The following is a 9,043-nucleotide window of genomic DNA, read 5'->3' as shown; positions in this document are numbered from 1 at the left end:
AAAATAACCTGATTAGATTCTTTGCTTATCTTCCAGCTAGGGGAGCACAGAGCATCTTTTGTATGGTTCCATCAAATATGAAGTTACTGTATTAAAACAAAACCAAAACCAAGTTTACATGTACTCCATGCTCTTGGCCATCCAAATATCCACATTTTCATTGTTTTTTTTTTTTTTTTTTTTTTAAAGAGAGAGTGCTAGCAGAGGAGAGGAGCAGAGGGAGAGAGAAAGAGAGAGAGAGAGAATCTTAAGAAGACTCAATGATCAGCCTGGAGCCTGACATGGGGCTCGATCCCACCACCCTGGGATTATGACCTGAGCAGAAATCAAGAATTGGACGTTTAACCAGCTGAGCCGCCCAGGTGCCCCCCTCCATCTTTTCATTTCTATGCATTAACTTTCAATAATGTTTTGGCCAACATACCTGTAAATATTCCACGGTGAAAATGCGTTCGTCCTCTCTCTAAAGATGAATAACCCCAAACTACATCCACCTCCAAGCCCAGGATCTCCGAGTAATCACTCTTTTGTCAGCCTACATCATGAGTCTGCAGCCTGCAGTTCAAGCAAAATCACACAATAGAAAACAATCATGGCTTTCTCTTATAAAGCAGTGCATTTACATTAGTGCTAATCTTCTTATGTCTCAGAGATCCCCAATGAACAGATGTGGAACATGAGGTCCAGAGTGGCCCTGTAATTTATCCAAAGCCAACAATGACTAAGCAATGAAGCCAATGTGTGACTCCAGGTTTGTCCAACTCCAAAGCCATCTCTTTCCTTTCCATGACAAAAGGGTTAGAACAACATGAGGCAAATGTCCTCCTCGGAGAATTTGAACAGGAAACAAAGCCCTATGAAAATAGCAGTCTGAGAAGAGTTTTAAGCTATGGAAAGCAGAAGACGGAAGGTTTAAGGTTGTAGATATATGAGTAGGGGATGAGAGGCCTGTTTATTTAATGGAGAGGGGGATAAACAGGACTTTCCTGTTGTTTAAACTATTTCACAGTAATGTTAACACACTTTGCAAGGGGCTTACATAACTATTTCCTCAATCATTTTTGCATTAATAGGTAGTTGTTTGGATTATTTTATTAGTAAAGGTTTTGATTGACATAAGTTAGTAGGACACTTGGAAATCTGATTACCCAATTATTGATCTTTTTTAATCTCTATACCTATAAAATAAAAATACTATTCAATTAGAGGTAGGATGGTGTTGAAATGGACTATTTAGAGAAAAAACAAATTAGATTCTCACCTTATGTCATATAGCAAAACAAATGCTAGATGCATTGAGAAGTTAATGTGTTTTTTTTTTTTTAAGAAACTGTCAGAAGAAATAACTTAGAAGAAAATATAGGACATTTCTGGGAATGGAAAAAAAAGCTCTTGAAGCGTGAAGGCAATGAAATGTCCTTGCTAGCTGGGGGCGGGAATGCCCAGGAATTGCTTCAGCTTTAGTGATTTGAAGTTTGTGGTGATGGAGTGGATCAGGAGGTGGTGTCCAAAGCACTGAATTCCCTTTACACTCTTCTAAGAGCATTCCCCACCCTCGCTTCTCTATACCCAGCAAAGAAACAGTGCCAGACATTTTATCCTGCTCAGATTTATCCCCGACTTAAATCTTGGAAACTGCACACAGGCACAATAATTTTGGTCAATCAGGAAAAAGCCTTATTGTGTTTCAAAACAAGTCATGCAAGGAAAGACTTGAGGAATTTCATTTTAGCCTGAAGATGTGAAATTTAAACTTGCACTAAAGGACGCTTGGAGGAAATGTTTGGAGAAAGTCGTGGTGTTGGCTGAACTCTTTCTGAGTCACTTGTTCTGATGTCAGGTGTGTGGTAAGGGTTAGTAAGAATCTCACATTTGGCTCAATCTGGGCTCTCACAGTCTCAAATAACAAGCTGGTCATACTCAGATTTTATTTTCCTTGAATGTTTAGATTGCATTGCACCGTTGGCTTGGTAGCTATTATTCAACTTGCACTTTTGAAACAAACGTTTATCTGTTGGTAAGTCAGAAGACCACAGAGTATATTTTTTCTTTGTTTTTAAGTTTTTGGTCAGACTATTTAGAACCACTTGAATTCCAAGAGAAACACCCAAAGATCTAAGCGAATGACTCCAGTCACTGCTACAGAATTCAAATTCTTGCGTGTCATCTCTGCCCTGTAACTTTTAAATTAGTGATTGTATGGTGTAAATGATGTGAGAGCTTCTGCCAAGCAAAGCAAAACTAGGTGATAATGTCACAGCGGGGAGTGTTGCCAATCAATTGGATGAACTCTGAGAAACTAAAGGATGTGTAAGTAGCAAAAGTCACAGTTGGTGGAATCTCAAGAACACTGGTGAATTGTTACTCTATCAAGTGTCTGTCCCAATCAGTATGGTTTCATCTTGAAGATGAAGCTCAATTTGGCCATGTCAATTGATACAGTTAAAGTTGGATTAAAGACCCAAATGAGGTATGTCAATCGCACTGCTCAAGGAAGAGGGTTAAGAATATTTCAAAGCTACAGATATAAATAGATGGGAACCTCACTGAATAAATGAACAAGAGGTAAAAGGCTATCAGAAGTTCACTCTCTCAAGCTTTACCATACAGCAGACTTCCCTTTATCCCGTTGATTCCATAAGAAATTTAGGTTATGGAAACCATCGATAAATTAGATTAGACAGAAAAATAAGTCAACATCTGACACATCAGGAAAGGCATTGCTGAGTTTTAGGAAAGGAATAGGGACCTTCCAATGAGGCGCTGCATCTGAGAGGTTTAAACATCAGCACCCTCGATGCAACAGAGATGCTGGTGATTGATGGAGAAGGTATAGAAGAACGGCAGTGATTAGAAGGATTGCTAGCAGGGTTGAAGAAACAACGAGAGATTCGACTCTGCCCGGTCAAACCATAATTCAGGAGGGATGTGTGTAATGGTGTGTGAATGTTTTAAAGTTCCCAGTGCCTACGAAGGAGAACGATTTAGTGCCTTTAAAGCAATAAATTCAAGCTAATTATTAGGATAAACTTTCTGACAGTGTTATTTGTTTTATTTAAGAGATAAACTATTCCTGGAGTCGAGAAATGGAAAAGAGTGAGCCAAATACCAGCGGAGGAAAACACATAACAAGATAGGAGTGCGGTGTCTAACACGCCATTTAATGGCAGGCATGTGACCATGAAACCGAGGTTTACTGTTAGGCTGATTTTCCCGTGAATCCCTGGGTGTCGAGTTCAGGAAGAAGTAAGCATAGCATCCTTTCTGACTGAGGCCCCACGAGTAGATTTTTCTCTGCCTCACACGGGAAGTTCCTCTAGTGAAGCATGAGCCAGGAATGAAGGGGGTGAATGTAGAAGGCATCCTTAAAGCAAAAATGGGTTTCTTTCGAGGTCTAACGCTTTTGGTTGCTTGGGCTTTTGGGTGACATTTTGGTGGCCACTTGCCTTTGACATCTGGATCTCTGAATTTCACGGGGTTATTGGATGTCAGATTTTGCATCCACTGTTAGGTTTGTAGCATCTTTGACCTCTTCTTGATTCCTCGTGGGTAAGAGTCCTAGGTTCCCAGCCTAGCCTGGTTTGGCATATCTTTCTTACCTTCTCTTAGGATCTGCCTTTAGGAGGACAGAACTTCCATTCCTTTGCTGTGTTGCCCAGGCCCAATTATTCAGGACCTTGATAAATCTCACGTGTTTTCTCGTAAGGTTCTCTGTCACCGTGCAAATCAGGTGGAAAGTAGCCTAAGGTTTGCAACAATACCCAGAGTAAAAACTATCCATAAAAGAGGGCGCATGCCAGAGGGCAGGGGGGTGGAGGGAGGGGCAAAATGGGGCAAGGGGAGTGGCAGAGGCAGGCTTCCAGTTATGGAATGAATGAGTCATGGGAATCAAGGCACAACAGAGGGAATCTGGTCTATGATACTGCAATAGCACTTGCTATATTCTGACAGACAGCAGTCACACTTGGAGTGAGCACAGCAGAATGTTCAGAGACGGTGAATCAGTGCGTCATACGCAACAGTCTGTGGCATTATATTCAAATAAAAGGTTTCTCAAAAGAAGAGGGCACGTGCTTTGGGGAAGGAGGGAAACAGAAGGCATGTATTCTTACAGTGTGACATGGAGAAAGAGATTAAAGATGAGTCAACAAGTTTTAAAAAGGTTGTGGAAGTCAGCACGTATTTTTTATTTGCTCATGTGTGTAAGGCCCCGGGGAGAGAGAATTCAGAGCATGTGAAAAAAAAAAATAATGAATGAAATACAAAACTAGATATTGAAGAACTTAGTGTCTCTGGGAGGGGGGATTGGAGAGGACACATGACATCTCTGATGTAAACTGGGGAGCGATGTGACCCTACGGTCTCTCAGACTAGGGTAGTTGTGACAAGACAAAGAATAACAGGTCACGTTTTCTCTGTTTTTCCTTTTTTCTTTTTCTCAAATGTTTATTTATTTATTTTGAGAGAGAGAGAGAGAGAGAGAGAGGGAGAGAGAAAATCCCAAGCAGGCGTAGAGCACAGAGCCTGACGTGAGGCTCAAACTCACAAACCGTGAGATCATGACCTGAGTCTAAACCAAGAGTTTGACACTTAACTAACTGAGCCAGCCAGGCGGCCCCCAACAATAAAATATTAAATAATAATAATAATAATAATAGCATGGTCCTTCATAGCTTTTTCACTATGTGGTACATTGTTTACTTTTTAAAAATGTTTATTTGAGAGAGAGAGAGAGAGAGAGAGAGAGAGAGAGAGAAGCAGGGGAGGGGCAGAGAGGGAGAGGGAGAGAGTCCCAAGCAGGCTCTGCACTGAAAGTGACGTGGGGCTCGAACCCAAAACCGTAAGATCATGACCTGAGCCAAAATCAAGAGTTGGACACTCAACCAGCTGAGCCACCCAGGTGCCCCTGCTATATTGTTTATTTATATAAGCTCCATGAGAGTTTAGGACTAATGTCTCATGTACAGCACTATGTCCTTAGAGCTTTCTAAAGTACCAGGGCAAACATCTACACACAGTCAAGCATAGCACTTGGCATTGGGGATATAGAAATTAACACGATAAAATGTCATAACTGCAAATGTATGTGTTATCCATTTGGTATCATCGCCTGGTCTGTAAATGATGCAACCAATGTCTCCTTCTCAGTCTTCTCTAGCTGGACAGACTTGGATGTATACCTTTGGATTTATATCTTCTCTCTAGAAATATAACATGATGACTGTGTTTTGTTATACTTGGTCATGGAAATGTTCTGTCTCTTCAAGTTAGCTTTGTCGGGATCGGATGACGCTGTTCTGTGTTACCTTTACGTATCAACTTCAGTGCCAAATTACGAAACTGCTTTTCTTTTTATCGCTTGATGTGTTCCAGTTCTGTCTTAACTAGACCATTAATTCTTTATTGTATATTTATCTAATTTCAACGTATTGCTCAATATACAATAAGTGCACCTGATAAACTCTTTTCAGGTTGATTTTTCAACATTACCTTCCTATAATGATTATAGCCTCCAAACATGACTATTGGGAAAAATAGTATTTTGTCTCTTAATCTGTTGTTTTCTTTCCAGAAAACAGAAAAGAAAAAGAAAATGTGCCTTGGGGAAAACCTTCATTTGTAGCATTTAACCAAAAGGGAATGAGCAACTGAATCTGAGGGACAAAACTGGGGAGGGGGGTGTTATTTGGGAGTGTTTTTTGTGTTTGTGTTTTGTGTTTGTTTGTGTGTTTTTACCTCCCAGCAGCAAACAGACTAAGAATGCTAGTAATCAAACTAAAAATAATCCCCTGAAATGAAAATGTATCTCAAATTAACTTTTGCTTTATATATTTCTTTGGAGTAAAGATGGCTGAAATTTAATCCCCCACCATTTCAGTACGTTCTGAAGAGCATAAATCCTAACCAGATTTTAATTCATTTCTTTGAGGAAACTTTCTTCCTTATGTCTCATTTCCTGAACCCTACTCTGGGGTCCAATCTGGTGCTATCCTGAGTGCCGTTTTCAAAATTGATTTAATTGCAAATGTTGGAGAGCACTTGAACTGTGGAAACTTACTACCCACAATAATGTGCTCTTGCCCATTAAAAAGATGATATATTGAGTACAATTTACCTAATATGTTCAAATATGTACATAATATTACCTAATATGTTCAAAATATAATAACAATAATTAATGAATTAATCTGTAACAGTTGCCATTTCTTGAGGAAGCATTACATTCTAGGGACAGGACTAACAACCTGACATGCTGGCTCCTTTCTCCCCCCTTTTTTTTTTTTTTTAAACTTTTTAACGTTTATTCATTTTTTTGAGAGACAGAGAGTGAGCGAGCAGGGGAGGGGCAGAGAGAGAGACCCACACAGAATCCAAAGCAGGCTCCAGGCTCTGAGCTGTCAGCACAGAGCCCGAAGTGGGGCTTGAACCCACAAGCCGTGAGATCGTGACCCGAGCTGAAGTCAGAGGCTTAACTGACTGAGCCACCCAGGCACCCGCCTTTCTCCTCTTAAACAATTCTGTGGGGCAATTCTTAATATCCCTATTTTGTACGTAGGAAAGTGAGGCTTAGTGAGTTTGAGAAATATTCCCTAAGTAAGTGGAAGAGGGAGAATTCAAATAGGGTTCTTCGTGGCTACAGTGTCTCTGGCTTTAATTCCTTTGCCATGTAGACCTTCATTGATAGTGTGGACAAGCCTTCCCAACCTGCTCTGCCTTTACTGTAGAGCAGCATGCGAAGGGGGGCTTGAACTGATTGGTGGGATCCCCTGGCTTTGGTAGACAGGTTGGCAGATGATCGCCAAGGAGGACTTCTAAGCCCTTGTCTATAGTTTGATGGGAAGAATAATAGCACAGTAGGACCTTGGACTGCGAGTAACTTATTCTGCGAGTGTTCCACAAGACGGGCAAACGTTTCTAGCACATTGTAACTTGACAAACGAACGACGTCTTGCAATGTGACAGTATGCGATGTCAAATGTCACATGATCACAACTGAGCCAATGGTTCTTCTTTCTCTCTCTCTCTCTCTCTCTCTCTCTTTCGCGCTGCGGGATTGTGGGTGATCGTCTCCCATGCTCGGATGCTCAGTCTCAGGCTGTGGTCTTTGGCAAGAATCAGGGATCTTTCAGAATGTTGGAAGGTGCCCACAAGTGACAGTAGTGTACTTTTTGTCACTTCAAAGGAATGGACATTCCTCTGCTTTTCCGTATGAGAGGAAGCTTAGGAATGTTTCACCTTATTTTAAGTCGGGCTGACTGAAGATATAAACCCTTTCCTCTGCTGCCTTATTGCTGGCAATACTTTATATGTATACATTATTATACATAATATATATGTTAAATACAGTATATGACAAGAGTTTATTAATAACGTACTGTAGTCAACATCCATTAGTGATAATGAAAGTTGTCCTACACAATGACCTTCCTCTCTCTTGCCTCCCTCACACCAGCCATGAAGGTTTTCAAAGGTAGGTGCAGGTTCATTTATTTTTCTTTATAGTTTGTATTTTCTTTATTATTTTGTGTTATATCACAGCATTGTAATCGCTTTTATGTGAATATTTTTGGGGTTGTGGAATAAAGCATCACAGTTCCCGTTATTTCTTATGGGGAAATTTGCTTTGGTATGCAAGCGCTTTGGATTACAAGCATGTTTCCAGAACAAATCATGCTTGAAAATAAAGATTTTACTGTATTTAGAGTCACAAAATCTGCATTCCACTTCTTAGTCTAAGAATCCCTCAAGCACATCCCTTAATGAGTTGAAGGTGTAACCTTCTTGCCTGTAGAATTGATAACATTAATAATTTCCTCCCAGAGATGCTTCGGTCATTACGTTATAGGAACTTGTACTGGGGGTGGGGCTACCTCAGCTTGAGTCTAAGTGGAAGTCCAAAATGATTGGCAAACTGATGGGGGGCGGGATTTACCAGAAACCTACTTGCATGGGTACTTTGGAATCTTCTGGCATGTCTCAGGATATGGTGAGATGGGCTCAACGTATGTCCCTTTGCAGAGACATGAGGAGCCTTCGCGAGGAAAACGTTCTCAGGAAAGAAGGATCCAGGGGTAATAAATCTGATCAAATAATAAAAACTTAATTTTGTAAAGGAGGAAAAATTCTAAATAAAGTTTGGTGTTTGTCAGTAGAAATTGCCTCCCATCCTAGTCTTCCCTGAACTTCAGACCAAAAACTAAGTGGAGCAAAAAAACAGAGAGACCTGTTAACTAAAGTCCTTATAAAATTTTGTGGCACCAGACAAAGCTGTTGGGGATTCCTCTCACAGAGGGAAACACAAGAAAAGCATCTCCCTTACTTTGCCACAGACTATATCAGACCTTTGGAAACTTGGGGTTTTTAGGAAAGTGTGTCAAAAGCCAAGCACTGCTGACACCGGAAGAAAACACTGTGTGTTGCTTAATTTTCTGTGCCAGCTTGACTGGGCGAAGGTATGGCCAGATAGCTTGTGAAACTATTTCTAGGTGTGGCTGTAAGAGTTTTCCACAAGAGATTAGCATTTGGATTAGTGCGCTGAGTAGAGGGGATGGCCCTCCTCAGTGTGGGTGGGGTGGGCATCACCCAGTGCCTTCACGGCCCAAGTGAAACAAGAAAGCAGAAGAAGGGTGAATTTGTTCTCTTTCTGCTTGAGCTGAGCCATCCAATTTTTCCTGTCCTCAGATACTGGCACTCCCTCCCGATTCTTGGACTCAGGCACAAAGGCATTCAATGGAGGAGAAGACAGTCTTTTCAATAAATGGCACGATTGAACATCAGTCTGCAAAAACAATGAACTTTAGCCTCACAACTTTTACAAAAATGAATTCAAGTTGGTTCATAGATCTAAACACAAGAGGCAAAACTTAAAAACTTTCAGAAGAAAACGTAGAAGAAAATCTTTGTGACCTGGGATCAGGCAAAGAATTCTTGGACATTACACCAAAAGCACGATCTATTAAGGAAAACAAAATGGAGAAAATGGACTGCATAAAAATGTTGCCCTGCAAAAGGCACGTTTAAGAGGGTGAAAAGACAAACCACA

The 9,043-nt window shown here is 40.7% G+C and overlaps 1 long non-coding RNA gene across 1 annotated transcript in view; it reads right to left on the bottom strand.

The window, feature by feature from the left end:
- Window positions 1-430: 430 nt before the first annotated feature.
- The window catches only part of LOC147572700 (uncharacterized), a 300,233-nt gene continuing 291,620 nt past the window's right edge, over window positions 431-9,043 (bottom strand). Inside the window, exon 3 of the long non-coding RNA XR_015246084.1 lies at window positions 431-555. This is a non-coding gene — a long non-coding RNA (uncharacterized LOC147572700). The remainder of the gene's footprint in view (window positions 556-9,043) is intronic.

Source organism: Puma concolor, chromosome E4 (genome assembly GCF_028749965.1).
Source record: "Puma concolor isolate L17-30 chromosome E4, mPumCon1.1.hap2, whole genome shotgun sequence".
In the NCBI taxonomy this organism is placed as follows: domain Eukaryota; kingdom Metazoa; phylum Chordata; class Mammalia; order Carnivora; family Felidae; genus Puma; species Puma concolor.
This window is presented reverse-complemented; position numbering and strand designations above follow the sequence as displayed.